This window comes from Ciconia boyciana, chromosome 2, assembly GCF_034638445.1.
Source record: "Ciconia boyciana chromosome 2, ASM3463844v1, whole genome shotgun sequence".
Classification (NCBI taxonomy): Eukaryota; Metazoa; Chordata; class Aves; order Ciconiiformes; family Ciconiidae; genus Ciconia; species Ciconia boyciana.
In genome coordinates, this window is record NC_132935.1 from 76916409 (window position 1) to 76934547 (window position 18139).

Sequence of the window (18139 nt, forward strand, 5' to 3'; positions counted from 1 at the left end):
CATGAACTTCTCCAACCCGAGTCCTTCCCATGGGCTACAGTTCTTCATGAACTGCTCCAGTGTGGGTCCCTTCCACAGGGTGCAGTCCTTCAGGAACAGAATGCTCCAGCATGGGTCCCCCACGGGGTCACAAGTCCTGCCAACAAACCTGCTCCAGCGTGGGCTCCTCTCTCGATGGGTCCACAGGTCCTGCCAGGAGCCTGCTCCAGCACGGACTTCCTATGGGGTCACAGCCTCCTTTGGGTGCACCCACCTGCTCTGGTGTGGGGTCCTCCACGGGCTGCAGGTGGATATCTGCTCCACCATTAACCTCCATGGGCTGCAGGAGGACAGCCTGTCTCATCATGGTCTTCACCACAGGCTGCAGGGAAATCTCTGTTCCATTGCCTGGAGCACCTCCTCCCCCTCTTCCTTCACTGACCCTGGTGTCTGCAGAGTTGTTTCTCTCACGTATTCTCACTCCTCTCCTCTGGCTGCTGTTGTTGCACCACAGATTTCTTTTCCCCCCCTTCTTAATTATGTTACCACTGAGGTGCTGCCACCTTCGCTGATGGGCTTGGCCTTGGCCAGCGGTGGGTCCATCTTGGAGCTGGCTGGCGTTGGCTCTGTTGGACATAGGGGAAGCTTCTAGCAGCTTCTTACAGAAGCCACCTCTGCAGCCCCCCCTGCTACCAAAACCTTGCCACACAAACCCAATACATGATTTTTAAGATTAAAAATAAACGACAGCTTAATTTATTCTCATTAGGCTTAAATGTACAAGGATGCTGCTTGTATAGAATTTGGCCCGGAGTTTTGGGTTTTTCATGCTAACGGGGCAAAGGGAAGGACCAGAGTGCACAAGCAGGTTTTCAAAGTCCTTGGGCATAGCTGAGTGAAAAAACACCAGAGGCATTATTGCATTGTGTCATTCTTCTACATATTGTATGAAGAAATGAAGCTGAAATGTTGCTACTGCCAATGCAGAAAGTAATCAGATTTGTGAAATATGGTGTCAGTCGACAAATATTTGTTGACAATGCTCTTGTTTTAACAGTTTACATGTATGTGGCATAGAGGGTTGATGGACTGCAGCAGACATAAAGCACAAAGCAGTGAGAACATTAGTGAATGTTTTTACAAGACATGTTGCCTCCAATATGAAGTTATGAAATCTGTCTCCCTGAGTGTAGACTGAAAATGTTTTTTACAGATAGAGTTGATGCTGCTTGGTAGTTTTTGTTGAAGAACAACTGGAGCTGGATTTCTAGCCTGTATTTTTCTTGGACAGAAATCTCTTTAAAAAATGGTCCCAAAAGCAGTCGTTTTCACTAACATTGAAATGAAAGTGTGGTGCTTACCTCTTAAAGAGGCCATTGGAAGTGCACTTGCCCCCACTATCGAATGTCATCAGAATATTGTATGTGAAGCAAAATAATGTGAAAGTAAGTTGTATCTCACACTAAGCTTTTATACAATTCATTACAGTTTCCCCTCGTACATGAAATACCCATCAATTACTTTTTTTGCTGTACCAGTTTACCTTTCTACAATTCCCATTGAAAGTCTGTACTTAACTGTTTGCACTTCTACTTTTGTATTCTAATTTACACAGAAGTTGGTTGGCAAAACATGAAGTCTTTTTTGAAGGTGAATGTGAGCAAGAAATTTCAAGTGGCTAGGTCCACACTTTTCAGTTATAAGGTTTTTTCAACCCACCAAAAAAAAGAGACTCAAAGCACTCTAGTGGTCAGTCATACCATTTACTACTTACATTACTGCTAACAGTGGTGAGGGAACAATGTAGGTGTTCCAAATCAAGTGAGGAAATTACAAGTAAAGAAGCTCAATTTTGCATCTTTCTGTTAATGGTTTCATGCTCATGCTTGAGCAATAGACTGAACCTATCTTTTAATCTTGTTATGTCTATTATATACAAGCAGTCTCTTGAAAAGTCTCTCAGCAGGGCGTGGTGCGTCAGAAGGGCGTGGCGTGGCAGTTTGTGCAGCAGTTCACGCAGGCAGGGTGTGTAGGGAAGGCGAAGTCACCCTACTAGCTCAAGAGGAACTGTGAAAAGTGAGTTCGTTTGGTAGTCCCCGTCCTTTCAGAAGAAACTCAGCTATGGTCTTCGCTCGTCAGAAAGCGATGCCCTCTGTGCTCGCCAGAGTGGATGTGGCTACCCAGATGGAGCTCCCACAAAAACATGCTGCCACCCAGGTCTCAGGCTGCAGGGAGTGCCTGGGCCTCTCACTGTTCACGCGTGGCAGCCAGGTGGACAGCTTTGTGAGGTGTGACCAGGTGGATGATTTGCTCTGCGTGGTGGCAGAGCTACGGGAGGAGGTAGAAAGGTTAAGGAGCATCAGGGAGGCTGAGAAAGAGATCGACTGGTGGTGCCAGGCTCTGCCCCCCTGAGACAGGAACAGGAGTAGCAGCAGCCACCAGTAAGAACCCATGATCAAGGGGATCCTGTATCCCCCCCCACCAGGCTGAAGGCAGCAGCTCAAAGGAGGAGAGTGAATAGAGGCAAGTCCATGCTCATGGCGGCAGGCGAAGGCCCTCCCTGCCCACCTTGCCTCCCCAGGTGCCTTTGTACAACAGGTATGAGGCCCTGGAGGTGGAAGGCCAGTCAACGGAGGATGGGGATGACAGTCCATCTACACCAGAGGTGTTGCCCAGGTCAGAAGAACGTACCTCTCATATTAACACCACCTCCACAAGGAAGAGAAGATGGGTTATAGTTGTGGGTAACCCCCTTCTGAGGGGAACCGAGGGTCTGATATGTCGGACGGACCCTCCTCTTAGGGAAGTCTGCTGCCTCCCTGGGGCCTGGGTGAAGGATATCGCGAGGATACTCCCTAGCCTGATACGGCCCTCGGACTATTACCCCCTACTGCTCTTCCATGTGGGGGGCAATGAAGCTGCAACACAAAGTCCTAGGGCAATCAAAAGAGACTTCAGGGCCTTGGGATGGCTAGTAAGGGACTCTGGAGCACAGGTTGTTTTCTCCTCTCTCCTTCCAGTTGTGGGCAGTGACACTAGAAGGAACAGAGACACCCAATCTATCAACTCATGGCTCCATGGCTGGTGTCATCGCCATGGATTTGGTTTTTTTGACAATGGGATGGCCTACACAGCACCAGGTTTGCTGGTGTCTGATGGGATTAATCTTTCTCAAAGGGGAAAGAGAATCTTTGCTCAAGAACTTGCGGGGCTCATCGACAGAGCTTTAAATTAGACTTGAAGGGGGAGGGGGATAATAGCAGGCTTGCCCAAGGGAAGCTGAGGGACAACGTGCCACGGTTAGAGGGAGCGGGTGCCAACGAGGGCACTTGGCCTGTGTCTCTGAGATGTGCAGGGTACACTGGGGCACAGCTGAGGTTGAACAGAGTTGAGCTAGGGGATACTGAGGCAATAGGAGCCAAGAGGGAAATGCCAGTGAAATTCCTCAAAGCACACAAGGGATATTCTTCTATGAAGGAGACACAGATGACAGCCCAGCTGAAGTGCCTCTACACCAATGCATGCAGCATGGGCAACAAGCAGGAGGAGTTGGAAGCCGTTGTACATCAGGAAAACTATGATATGGTTGCCATCACGGAAACATGGTGGGATGACTCGCACAACTGGAGTGCGGTGATGGATGGCTATAAACCCTTCAGGAGGGATAGGCAAGGCAGGAGCCCTATACATTAGGGAGTATCTGGATAGTTTAGAGCTTGATGATGGAGATGATAGGGTGGAGTGTCTATGGGTAAGAATCAGGGGGAAGGCCAACAAGGCAGATATTGTGGTGGGAGTCTGTTACAGGCCACCCATCCGGGATGAGGAGACTGACGAACTATTCTATAAGCAGCTGGGAGAAGCCTCACGATCACTAGCCCTTGTTCTTGTGGGGGACTTCAACCTACCGGATGTCTGCTGGAAATACAATACAGCAGAGAGGAAACAGTCTAGGAGGTTCCTGGAGTGTGTGGCAGATAACTTCCTGACACAGCTGGTGAGTGAGCCAACTAGGGAAGGTGCCCCGCTGGACCTCTTGTTCACGAACAGAGAAGGACTTGTGAGCCATGTGATGGTTGGAGGCTGTCTTGGGCAGAGTGATCACAAAATGATAGAGTTTTTGATACTTGGAGAAGCGAGGAGAGGGGTCAGCAGAACTGCCACCTTAGACTTCCAGAGGGCAGACTTCGGCCCAGTCAACAGAGTCCCCTGGGAGGCAGCCCTAAAGGGCAAAGGAGTCCAGGAAGGCTGGACATTCTTTAAGGAGGAAGTCCTAAAGGCACAAGAGCGGGCTGTCCCCAGGTGCTGAAAGATGAGCCAGCAGGGAAGAAGACTGGCCTGGCTGACTAGAGAGCTCTGGCTTGAACTCAGGAAAAAGAGGAGAGTCTATGACCTCTGGAAGAAGGGGCAGGCAACTCAGGAGGACTACAAAGGTGTAGCGAGGCTGTGCACGGAGAAAATTAGAAGGGCCAAAGCTGAGCTAGAGCTCAATCTGGCTGCTGCTGTAAAAGACAACAAAAAATACTTCTTCAAATACATTAGCAGCAAAAGGAGAGCTAAGGAGAATCTCCAGCCCCTAGTAGACAGGGGAGGGAACACAGTGACCAAGGCTGAGGAAAAGGCTGAGGTACTGAATGCCTTCTTTGCCTCAGTCTTTAATAGCAGGGCCAATTGTTCTCTGGGTACCCAGCCCCCTGAGTCGGAAGATAGGGACGGGGACCAGAATGGAGCCCCCATAATCCAGGGGGAAATGGTTAGTGACCTGTTGCATCGCTCAGACACTCACAAGTCTATGGGGTCTGATGAGATCCACCCAAGAGTACTGAAGGAACTGGCAGATGTGCTCACCGAGCCCCTTTCCATCATTTACCAGCAGTCCTGGCTAACTGGGGAGGTCCCTGCTGACTGGAGATAAGCAAATGTGACACCCATCTACAAGAAGGGCTGGAAGGAGGACCCGGGGAACTACAGGCCTGTCAGCCTGACCTTGGTGCCGAGGAAGCTGATGGAGCAGATCATCCTGAGTGCCATCACATGGCATGTAGAGGATAACCAAGGGATCAAGCCCAGCCAGCATGGGTTCAGGAAAGGCAGGTCCTGCTTAACCAACCTGATCTCCTTCTATGACAAGGTGACCCACCTAGTGGATGAGGGAAAGGCTGTGGATGTTGTCTATCTAGACTTCAGTAAAGCCTTTGACATGGTTTCCCACAGCATTCTCCTGGAGAAACTGGATGCTCATGGCTTGGATGGGTGTACTCTTCTCTGGATAAAGAACTGGCTGGATGGCCGGGCCCAAAGAGTGGTGGTGAATGGAGTTTACTCCAGTTGGCGGCCGGTCACAAGTGGTGTTCCCCAGGGCTCTGTGTTGGGGCCAGTGCTGTTCAATACCTTTATCAATGATGTGGACAAAGGGATCGAGTGCACCCTCAGTAAGTTTGCAGATGACACCAAGTTGTGCAGGAGTGTTGATCTGCTTGAGGGTAGGAAGGCTCTCCAGAGGGACCTGGACAGGCTGGATCGATGGACCGAGGTCAGTTGTATGAGGTTCAACAAGGCTAAGTGTCAGGTCCTTCACTTGGGCCACAGCAACCCCATGCAATGCTACAGGCTTGGGGAAGAGTGGCTGGAAAGCTGCCTGGCAGAGAAGGACCTGGGGGTGTTGGTTGACAGTCAGCTGAATATGAGCCAGCAGTGTGGCCAGGTGGCCAAGAAAGCCAATGGCATCCTGGCTTGTATCAAAAATAGTGTGGCCAGCAGGACCAGGGAAGTGATCGTCCCCCTGTACTCGGCACTGGTGAGGCTGCACCTCGAATACTGTGTTCGGTTTTGGGCCCCTCACTACAAGAGACACATTGAGGTGCTGGAGCGTGTCCAGAGAAGGGCAACAAAGCTGGTGAAGGGCCTAGAGACCAAGTCTTATGAGGAGTGGCTGAGGGAACTGGGGCTGTTTAGCCTGGAGAAAAGGAGGCTGAGGGGAGACCTTATTACTCTCTATAGCTACCTGAAAGGAGGTTGTAGAGAGGTGGTGTTCGGTCTCTTCTCCCAGGTAACAAGTGATAGGACGAGAGGAAATGGCCTCCAGTTGCACCAGGGGAGGTTTAGACTGGGTATTAGGAAATTTTACTTCACTGAAAGGGTTATCAAGCATTGGAAGAGGCTGCCCAGGGAAGTGGTTGAGTAGCCATCCCTGGAGGTATTTAAAAGACGTTTGGATGAGGTGCTTAGGGACATGGTTTAGTGGTGGTCTTAGTAGTTGTAGGTTTGCAGTTGGACTTGATCTTAAAGGTTTTTTCCAACCTATACGATTCTGTGATTCTGTGAATTTGTCCCTTGATTTAGCTCTAGTTTTCATACGTGTTTAGAACTACAGTTTACTACTTTTGTATTTAAGAGAAGGCTTGAGGGGGATCTTATGAATATATATAAATACCTGAAAAGATGGTGCAAAGAGGACAGAGCCAGGCTATTTTCAGTGGTGCCCAGTGGCAGGACCAGAGGCAGTGGGCACAAACTGAAACACAGGAGGGCATCACTCTTTCACTGGCACAGGTTGCCTAGAGAGATTGGGGAATCTCCATCCCCAGAGATACTCTAAAGCTGTCTGGACATGGTCTCAGGCAACTGGCTGTAGTTGGCCCTGCTGGAGCAGGGGGGTGGACCAGATGACCTCCAGGGGTCCCTTCCAACCTCAACCATTCAGTGATCCTGTGAAAATCAAAAGCAATGGATCTCTCTAGGTTCTGACTTGAGTGCAACTTTTAAGATGCCACTTCCAGGTTGTAAAAACACCCACATTGATGAACAGGCCATTTTCTGGTGTTTTCTCACAAAACTTCATGAGACCATTCTGAAGTAATGGTGACAATGAGTTTAGCAGACTATAGCACCAAACTAAATGCTGTATATTTTTTTCTTATGAACGGGATCTTTTCCAAATGAGTAAATATTTAACAAGCTGTTTACCAGCTAGTTATTTTGGAGAACTACCAGTATCAGTATTTTCATGTTAGTAACCGCTCTCACTTAACGGAAGAGAGAAGTTGATGTACTAGTCCTAAGACAGCTTCATACTTCAAACGTCTGAAATATAAGAGAATGGAAGTTGTTTCTTTTTTTCCTTTTAAATTGGCTTTGTTATAATCAACTGGAATTACGTTTGTGATAGGTTGGGGGGATGTTTTTAATGAACCTTCCTCCTACAGATGTTCTGTGCTCTACATATGAGTAAATAACAACTGGAGAAGATTATTTTGTTTTTTAAGAGGAAGATAAGATTGCTGTGCATTTGGAGCTGTCACTTTTCAAGAAAGTGCTGTGGCTCGGATAATTCTTAGTGTTGCTGTCCATGCCAGTTGGCTCAGACAGGCCTTTTCTATCCTTGGAAAAGACCGGAGATATAATGTTGTCTTATACTTAAGTATTTCCAAGAAATATATTTAGATACAGACCTTGCTAAAAGTTATGCCCAGTAGATTTTCTTGCCTTACACAGTCTAAAGGGAGACTGTTTGATCAAAGGAAGGACAGTTTTTCATAAGCACTTGTGATTTGTTCTTTCTATAAGTTAAAAAAGGAGGGGAAAAAAAAACCCCAAACAACAACCCCGCAACCAAAGTCCTGTGATTCTGCATGAAGTTGTTTAAGTGTAATCAACTCTGAGAGGAGAATTTTTCTGTCTCTAAACAGAAACTGTGGGTACAGTTTCCAAACTTCATTGTTAATGTGATGTTTCATGGCAGGGATCATTTTGTTTCTACACTGGCAGACCATGTAGTTGTAATGCTGCAGCTGAGTCCTGAACTGAAGCTGCTGTTCAAACAAGAACGGATAGCCTGAATTCACTACGGCTTCAGTGGTGGATGTGCCACTTAATGAAGCCACTTTGTGAAGCTAGGGATGAATATAGCAAGTCCACCTAGCACTATCTATGACTGAAAAGGGTCTTCACCTGCTTCTTTTGCATCATCTAAGAATTTTTTTTTTCAGTTTCTAATATAACACAATCTGAAATACTCTTTTAAAAGTTCTCCTAGGTTCCCACAAAACTGTCGCTTTTCAGGTGTATCTTTCATTCCTAGCGTTGCAGGTACGTTCCGTTTGTGGAGACGTGGGATGGAGAGTGTGGCATAGAACTAGGACTTTGTTCTTGAAGGACTGGCTTTGCTTTTTCAGGATGGAATTTTACCAAATTGATCAGCTTTCAGGAATCCTTCATGTAGAAAGGGCCAGATTATTGGTATTAATGGCCTTTTATTCTAGATAGTATTGATATTTTAATCCGAGGCATTAAGATACAGTGTTTTTCTTTCTGGTTTTGAAAGAGCAACAAGCAATCAAAGGTAGAACACAAATGCCCAGCAAAGCTCTCAGGCTTTACTGCTATTTTAAGATAGCTTTGGCTTGCGTACTGGTAAGACCAGTGTGCATATTTGAAATTCTAGCCTCTACAATGAAGAGACAAGCCCTCGGAAACAGCCCGTGGTTTTGGACCATGCTTGTCCTTTGCAAGCTGAATGTTAAACAATGACTTAAGAATCTACTACACACTGGCTGTAGCTCTTGATGTCTTACACACTGGCTCCATTTTTTGACATAATTTTGGCAAGTGGGGGAACCTGGCAATCCTTCATGCTAGAGGCCTTAGCTCTAATAAAGCGCTTTAGTTATTAGCACAAGTAAATAGTTGTCCATTTGTGCTTCATTAATGCATATTAGTCATACAGTAAATACTGTCATGCTGGCAAGTTCCCCAGAATACTGAATACTTCTGCACAGTTCAGGAGGGGGTTTCTGACAAAGTGGTGTTGGCACCTTTCTTGAAGAAGTTCTTGAAGCTATTAGTGTAGGAGAGTGACAGACCATTATTTCAGCTCACGTGGGTTTTTGTAAAACTGATACTTCAGCAGAGGCAAATAAGTATTTTTGATGAATTTTATGCTGTTGCAGTAGGTCCTTCTCAAGTTTGAAGTTAACTTTTCTAGAGTGTTCAGCTATATCTGAGGCAGATTGCTTTGGGATGTGGGGAGTACAAATAAGGTGCCTACTTTTCTAATGAAAAAAAATTAGATATTCTACAATCTCATAAGATTGTCCAATATTGTAAAATTTTAACTATATATTTGAAGAACCTAGCATGTGCAACAGTATGAGGAAATCAAAAGGCAGCACAGTGATCCATGATCTGTGTAAATGCTTTGGTTTCTTGAGAGGTAAGAACCTTAATATAAACAGTTTAAAATTGTGAGCTGAAATGTCAGCTATGACTTGTTCTTTGGAACAGCCAGCATAAATTTACCAATTGCTTTTTTGTCCTTCGTGTGCCTGGCAATGACTTCCAGAAGGACTTGCTCCATAATCTTGCCATAAACTGGGCAAGGCTGACCAGCTTCTGGTTCCTCGTATCCTCACCCTTGCCCATTTTGAAGATGAATGTGATTTTTTGCTTCTGCAGTCATCAGGATCCTCCTGTGATCAGTGACTTATTTTTTGAAGATAAGAGGGAGTAGCCTTGCAGTGGTATTGGTCAGCTTCCTGAGCACCTTCTAACGCATCCCATGTGGTCCCAGGGACTTGGTCCAGTTAGCTTGTGTGATCCATAATCTTCCTTTGCTGTGAGTAATGGTTCAGTCCCCCAGATGCTGACACTATGCTCAAAGAACTGGGAGATGTGAGGATGAACTTTACTAGGAAAAACTGAGGCAAAGAAATCATTGATCTTTTGTGTCCTTAGCTGCTGGGTCCCATGCACAACTGAGCACTAACTAGACTAATATTAGCCATCCTTTTGCCCTTGTTTATTTGTAGAAGTATTCCTTGTTTTTTCTTGGTATCCTTTGCTTGTTCCAGCTCTTCTGCTTGGGCAGTATCTCCATATTCCTTCTGCGTAACCTCCTGCTCCGACCTTCTTTGCATTTCAGCATTTGAGCTGAGGCAGGAGTTGCCTTGTCCATTCACCCTGGCTTTCTGCCATTCCCCTATGACTTTCTGCATGCCAAAATGGACCGTTCTTGAGCTTTGAGGACGCTGTCCTGGGAGATCAGCTTGTTGTCCTGGGCCCCTTGGCCCTCCAGAGCAGTCTCCCATGGGAACCTGGCAAGCAGATCCTTGAGCAAGCCAAAAATCTGCTTTCCCGCAGTCCAGGGCTGTAATTCTGCTAGTAGTCTTGCTCCCTTTGCTTACTCTTGTTACGTTCATCTTAGCATGGCATCAGGCTGCTATCAGCCTTTACTTCCCGAACTGGTGGTTCTTTGTCCGTGAGTTGGCTTTGCTAGCTTGTCGGTCAAGCAGAGTGCTTCCTCGGTTGGCTTGCTGATCACTTGTGATGTGAAGTTATCTTCAACCCACTCCAGAAATCCTTGTAGCATCCAGTGCTGGCTGCAGCTGGAACCGCACTGTTTGCTTGTGAGTGGGTCAGAAATATGACTTAGCTGATTTGTCTCCAGTTTCTTCCCATCCCATGCACCTGGCTGCAAAAATGGACTTGTTTGGCCTAGGCAAGACAGGTGCTCTGAGCTTTCATCTTCTCCAAGATGATGGGTGCCTCATTTGGAAACAAGCATTGAGGTGGAAAATGAGGGACTTGCCAGTGTGACAGAAGCAAAGGAGAACCTAGGGGTGCTAGCCAATAGCCCAGGTGTCTCCTGGCCCACCTCTGTCCTTTGTGGCTTCCCAGCCAAGCTGTTGGTACTTAGGAGAGTGCCATGACAGGAGACTGCCTTCCCTGGTGTTTACTCTCTCTGCCAAGGTTTACATCCAAGTGGGCTGTCTCCCATGCTGCCTTCTCCGAGGACCTACTGCCAGCCATATCTGCCCCAAGAACCACCCTTGGGGCAGCATGGGGAAGCTCCCCCTCGCTAAGTAGCTTGTGAGTTTCCACCGTCAGGTCTGACTGGTGCTGCTCTCCTTTGGTCATGAGTGCCCCTGGCTCCAAGTCATTTGGTGGGGATGGGCATGAAGCACTAGGAGTCCTGGCCAGATATTCTCCTTTCTTCTCCACTGGGGCCTGCTGCAGAAGAGATGCCGCCCCCCATGCCTGGAGCATGAAGAGGCAGTGGAGGTCAGGAAGTAAGGGCTGACACAAGCCTTGAAATGCATGAACTGTTTTATTGATTGTAAAGAGACTGTGCCTAGCCTGGCAAGGCTAACATCTCCTGTTCCTGCCTGTGGGTTTTCTATCTCCTCCACCCCTTTGGCAGGGACCTGAGCTGCCCAGGATTTCCTTGAGTGGTTGTGTGCAGGCTGATGGAGACGAGTGCCTGGGGGAGTGTGGGAAAAGACATTTTGGTCCTCCTGGAAGGAGATCAGTGCCTCTCTCTGGAGGGTGTCTTGGCAATGATGATGTCAGGAGGCAGTGACTGTACCTGTGGCTAGTCCACCTCCATGGGCTCTCTTTCCTAACCAGCCTCTGTGGGCTCTGGGTCTCCTGCCATCTGGTTGAGCAAAGCCCTTTAGTCCTGCACAGTCCTTCTGTGTGCTCTTATCCTGTTCTCCCTCTGCGTATCCTTCTTCCAGAGCCCTTCTCTTGGGCTCATCCTTCCTTGACTAGCAAGGAGGCAGGAACCCCTTGGCAATCCAGGAGTGGTTGCCATGATCACACCGCCATGACCACTTGTCATGACCTGTTGGAAGGATTTCTGTAGAAGGTGACTCTAGGATCATATGTTACATACACGTTCTTCAGTGTCTCGTGTTATTTGTAGAAGTGTATATGTGAAGTTAGACCACTTCAGTTAGTCTCCTGAATGTAGCAGATACCCATTTATTAAAGCAACTTACAGCATGTTTACCTGCCCACACGTGTACACTCAATTTATGTGAATTTTTTTTCCTTTTCAAATTCATGACAGACTCAATTTTTCAAACCAAATATTAATGTCAACATTTGAGGTAGTCACCTTAAGCTTTCTGTAGCTGGAGGCACTTGTAGACCCTGTACTCTAAGGTGAATGCGAATTAAGACTTCAACGTGCCCATTTCTCTACTTCCAACCATACAGAAGTATAAGGCGGTGTGTTGTAAGTTTGATGGGAAGAATGCCTTCCTACATGTGTGCTGATTAAACTTCTGCATGAAATTTTTTTTTTTCCTGATATGAGCAAATGGTTAACCAAGTGTGCTAAAGATGTTCTGAAAAAGGCATCTCTTGCAATCTTGTTTTTTCTGGAGTCCTTTATGTCCTCAAAATTATGACAAACTGCTGGCTGTTGAACATGAATGGGCTGGATGGTTTAGTCGCAAACCATAACTGCTATGCTGGATGAGAGCAGGTTGGAAAAATAGTTTTCTGACAGCATATCTTTTAGAGCATGACTTGCCCTGAAGATTAAAATAAACCCAAACCCACAAGACCAGAAAATTCTCATCGACTGTCCCACTAGCATCTTCTGGAACAGGGATATTGACACAATAACATGCATTATTAGAATGCAAGATTACACACATGCTGTCAGGATTGTGGTGGTGTGCTAATGAACTCCGAGGTAATTTGCCACAGTTAATTTTCTTGTTTTAGCTAGATGTAATGGTCTTCAGTTCAGCTGTATCCAGAAGGTGGCTTGTTCCTCTCACCCACAGCTTGCTTCTGAAGCCTAGTTCAACGTTTTTCTCTTTTCTTCTTCATCCTACAATTCCTTTTTTTTTTTTTTTTAATCTCTGGTTTGACTTTAATCTCAGCAGTCTTTCCCACTACCTTTATTCCATAGATCTGCATTTTGGGGTTAGAAAGAATAGCTCACAACTAGAGGAAGTGGTATAATAAATACTGATTGTGCTGTAAAAGTTACCACCCTGAACCCTGGAGTTAAATCACCATCTCAGCTGAAGCGGTAGCTGCTCATGTGCAAGCTGCTAGCCCCTTGAACTGCAAAGTAAACAAGTTACTTCTTTGCCCTCCCCATCTTCAGCACTGGTTTCAGGGAACAGAAGAGAAAGAAAGGTGTTTTAAAGCCACTTTAATACTGATTGAAGAGCAGCTCATCTGATTGCATCCTGTCTTCCTCAGAGTGAACAGTAGAAATCCATTTGCAGAAATGTTCTTGTGGTTAGTAGCTGTCATATTTCAGCGTTGCTAAAGCCAGCACGATCAAATGTTGCGCGCATGGCAGTATAACGGTGGGATTTCTTGAACTTTTTTTCTGGCTGCCCAGCTTTGCAATCTCTGTTGAAATGTCTCCCTGTTTGGAGACCCTGTACCTGGGCAGGTCTTGTTTGGGGTGGTTTGCTTGTTTTGTTTCATGTGCTACCTTGGCAATTTTTGGCACACCAGACCTTCCTCTGGTAGCATACTGGTAGTTATGAAAACTCTTTGATCTGTTGAGGCCTTAATGTAGCCCAGTATTCACAGGGTTTGTGCAGAATTAAAGCAGCTGCTGCCACTAACCACGTTGAAGCGTTGCAGTGTATGTTCTGACGTGCTGTGGGTAACTTCGTTGGATGTGTCCAGTAGGTGTTAGCAAAAAGTGGGGAGAAGCTGTACAAAATAAGCAGTCACTTGACACACGCTGTGAACAACTAGTTATAAAACAAAACAAAACCAAAACCTTCCAGGCATGAAGAGGTGATTGACATGCTTGCTTTCACCAAGCACCAAGCAGGTTTTTTTCCCGAGTGCCATTTTGTGCAAAAACTAAAGATTTACACTTTGTGTTGGGTTTTCCTGGGACAGCTTGTAACTTTACATGTAATCTGTTACCATGTAAATGCAAATTGCTGAGCTGTTGCGAATTTTCTTCCTTTAGAGAATGTTAAGTTGATAAAGATTTTCTGATAAAGCCGTCTTCTTGATGCAGGATAACTGGTAGAGCTACCTGCAATTAGCTCACTTTCCTCAAGGAGGGAACAACATGGCAGCCACTACATTGAGGTAGATGTATATAAACATATATATTAATACTGGAACAAGTGTAGCAATTAAGCACATTTCATATCGTACCTAGATTTTTGAAAATCAGACAGAGATAGGTAAAGTATCCAGAGCACCGAGAGAAGTTCTCAGGCTAAAAAGTACCTTTGAGTGCTCGGATTTTAATACAGTCGAACTAGTTACTTCTTTTTCATATTCTGATAAGGACTCTGAAGATGTAGGAAATACCGCAAGTTTCTTTCATTTTGAAAAAGGGGGATAGGACACTAGTGCACTGAAATATCCAGGATGACCCCTGTTGTTACTCTTAGCTTAATTTTTGTTTTGTTTTCTTTCCAACTGTTGTGAATTGACAATTTGTACGTAGGCAGCACTGCAGTATAGTTTATATTAGAAATATTGTCCAACTGTTGCTAACATTTGGGGGCAATGACTAATAGAGCATCACAGTGGAGGATTTTTTTTTTTTACTTTTTATATTTTTTTAGGAAAACTTTTGAACATCAGTGTGAAAGGTGCAGTGATGTGACTTCCTTAAAACTGAAGGTCAAATGAGATTTGAACATGATTAAAGAAAGAAATGCAGAAATAAAGGCCTCTTGTTTTATTGGTAATGGTGTGGTGTTGTTTTTTCTGAGGGCTTGCAAAGTAACCTATTACTGCAATGTAAGCAGTACAAAATAACTATTTTTTTTTTTTAAAGTACCCATATATTGTAGACTATTTCTTACACTCCCTCATTTTCTTTGTATAAATTACATTACTGATTTGCTCTGAGAGAGTGGAACCCTGCCGTTCGGTTAGGGGAGAGCACAACAGTCTGTTCCAATAAAAGATCTGATGCTGGGTCCTTAATCATGAAAGGCATGATTGTTGTGCTTTAGAGATGTGTCTGTGGTTTCTGTGGGGTTTTTTTAATAAGGTATGGAGCTGTCAACTGAGGTGTATAAATCTTTACCCCATATCTGAGATTCTTAAAAACCTTCTTTTTGGTAAAGCTTGCTGTTCCGGAGATGTGTAAAGAGTTAGTTCTGTGTCTAACTGAAAGCAAGTCACCTGAACTATAGATGTCCTTGTCTGAGGTGGGTAATTAGTTCTGGGGCAGATTGCACCATGTAACAGGTAAACAGTTCTTTATCTAAGCAGAAAGGTGTGTGTGGTCAGTATAATTAGGATCATAGGTTTGATCAGATGGGACAGCCATTTCTAGACCTAGTTAATTACTTATCTAGTGCCAAGGATCACTCTTCAGGGAAGGAGGGGAGGGGCATCAAGCACACCCTAAATTGCAGCAATTGAGCAAATTGGCTAGAAAGTAGAGAGATAAGGTCGATATTGCTGGTAGTTGAAGCAAGTAAGGATAGCAAAGTAGTCTTGTATGAAGTTGTTCAGCATGACACTTGAAATTCATCAGATTTTCAGTTTGAAGACCTGAAGAATAATTTCATTAGCAATCTGAGATTTACTTTGCTCACTGGCATCCGGTGAATTTTAATGGTCTGTGTGAGCACAGTGGCTCTTGCCCCATGGGAGGTTTATCATTTTATCAGCTCTGTCGAGGGCTGTGAAGAATCATCTTCATCTGTCGGCCCATTCAAACCCTCAGTTTGAACCTGAACCATCAAGAAGACAAAAGGGGAAAGCAGGCACACATTCCGATTAGATAAACTCCTTTGCTTTGTGTTTCATGCTACTTTCATTCCTTTGTTAGAGTTTCATCAGTCTTGAGTTTTCAGGGCTGCATACACTTAAATGTAATTTAGGTTATCTGGCTGTGGTTGCTGCTTCCCAAAGCACAGAGATTTGAATATCTATTCTTAAAGAGAATGCACTTGTATGGAAATAGTGGTTCCTGCAACGCTAGGTAGCATCTTCTTTTCTCTCCTCCCTCCCCTGGCCTGAGACACACAAATGTGTTGCTGCAGTGCCAGATCCCGGAGTCCACCAGGTCACCCTTCCAAGCATTGAGCCTTCCAAGGTTAATGCGGGGCATCATTAGCCTGCGCTGGGACAGACTGTCCAAGGCGGTTCGCCGAATGTCTCCCATCCACTCAGTGCAAGGGTGCTGGCAAAACCTGACTCCCAAAGCCAGTGTTCTTGGAAGCAGCTGGCCAGCAGTGCTGCTATAACCGGAGCTCTAGTAGGTTTGATGCCAAGTAGAACAGACGAGCTACCTTGTATTTCACAGGTCTGAGCGTGGGGAGGGCAGTGGGTTGAAAAGGATCAAATATCCTGTACCTTCTTTCTGTGTGTTACAACTTCCCCCGAAAGAACATGTGGAGATCTTTCTTTTTAGTGCAAGCTAAAAGAAAATAATTTTGAAGACGCTTTCTCAGAATGGACAGGTGTGTTAGCAGGTGTGTGGCACACTGAAATTTTCCATAGCACCTGGGTAGTACAGATATTCCCATTATATTTCTTTTCATCTTTCTGATGAGGAAGTAATACAGTCTGACCATGCACTTCAGAAACTTGGACAAAACATAGAAGGTGACCCTGGTAAGGATTCTTGAGTAGGCTAAAGGTCTTACGAGCAACAACATCATTATGGGTTGCATTACTCCCTTAGATTGTGTGAGCACCCTCCAGTATAGTAGTTAACACGTATGGACTGCTAAGTTCATTAGAGCCTTGTTGTGCTTTTAACGCGATTTAAGTAGTGTAGTCTAAGTATCAGTTCTTTGATAAGACAATGATGCAAAATCTCACTGAAAGCCTCTTTAAAAAGAAGAGGAATATGACTACTACTTTAGTTTATACTCTCTCAGGGTAACAAAACATAACTTTTCTGTTTAATTCCTATTGGTAAATACAATTATCTCTCACAGAAAACAGATTTTTCAGGGACTTTATTGGTGGAGTCAGTATTGAGCAAACCCAAAGAGCTTGGAACATGCAGTAAATTAGGGTTTTGGTAGCTTTGTCAGTGGCAGTCCCTTGCCCGTGAGAGTGATTTGCTTTGGAGGTAAGGCTAACTTAGAATTAAGTACAAGCTAAAGATATATTATCAGGATCTATGGGCACCAGCAGAAGAAACAGAATTTCCATATAAACATGTAATTTTCTACTATGAAGAATATCCTAATATAAACTTCATTTATTCAGTGGTGTTTTGTTAGAAATGAAAAGGAACCTAGTTTATGTTTTTAAAAAAGAAGCAAAAAGACACTTTATCAGAAAGTAACTGCTTCATTGTTGTAAGTGCTTTCTAGCTTAAGACAGCTCTAAGAAGTGGTTGCTTTCACTGAGAACCTTGTGCATTTGTTTCTTTTCTGTATTTCAAGACTTTATTTTAGCTGTAAACTATGTAAACTGTCTCTAACAGCCACAGTGGTTTTAGTCTCATTAAAAATAGAACAAAGCTTTTAGCATTTCTAAGCCTGTCAGTTGGATTCCCTCCTTGCTATCTGATTAAAAGACAGCAACCATGATGCATTGAATTTTCTTCTACCATAATAAATGGCAGTCTGGTCCAAAAAGTGCACATGGTGGAATAGACTACCATTTTCTCTGTACAGAGTACGGGGAGACAGCTAAATTCTTGCAGAAGCAGTTAGTTTCTACTGAGAGAGGACTGCATCTAGTGAGAGAAATTTAATTTGACGTGTTTCTTGCCAAATTCTGAGTTCGGTAGTGTTGAAAACCCTGATAATGCAAGTTTTGCAAAGACCAGCCTAGGGAAGCTGAATCTGTAATGCTAGTGTGTATGCGTGCTGTAGAAGTGCATTGCTGAAGCTGTTAGCTAACGTGGTATGCTCACTCCTGCCTTACTGGAGAAAAGCCTTTTACGAATAAACTGCTGCTACCAGATACTGTTGAAGGTTGCTAATCATGGTCCAGCTCTTGCCAGATAAGATTTTATTTATTTATTTCCTGGGGGGCCGAAGAGCCACTTTTTTTTTTTTTTTTTTTTAAAAAAAAGACGAAGCTGGCTAGTAGGTAACAGTAGTTTTTGGTGTGAAATAATACTGCCCTGGTAGCAGCTGCAATGCAGGTAATGACAAGTCACATAGCTGGTAATACTCCTTAAAATAAATCTGAAACACCTTCAGAAAAATAACTTTCTGGCTCAGCTATAGCAGTATATTGTATAACTATATCAGTCCATGTATTTAAGAAAGCTTTTTTTCTTGGTGTAGGAGAAGGAACACTTCACTGACTTGGGGCACGCACACTATGGGGTTTCAGTGTTGACAATAGGGTCCAAACACCCAGTTTTTTGCTGAATTGAAGGACCTTCTGGTCAGTGGGTTTTTGAAACCCAGATAGGGGTCGGGAGAGAAGTTCCTCCAAGGTC

General features: G+C 44.8%; 1 protein-coding gene across 7 annotated transcripts in view; it reads left to right on the forward strand.

Annotated features, from left to right (window-relative positions):
* GRB10 (growth factor receptor bound protein 10) overlaps nt 1-18139 on the forward strand; it is a 152286-nt gene that overhangs the window by 40274 nt on the left and 93873 nt on the right. The window lies entirely within an intron of this gene.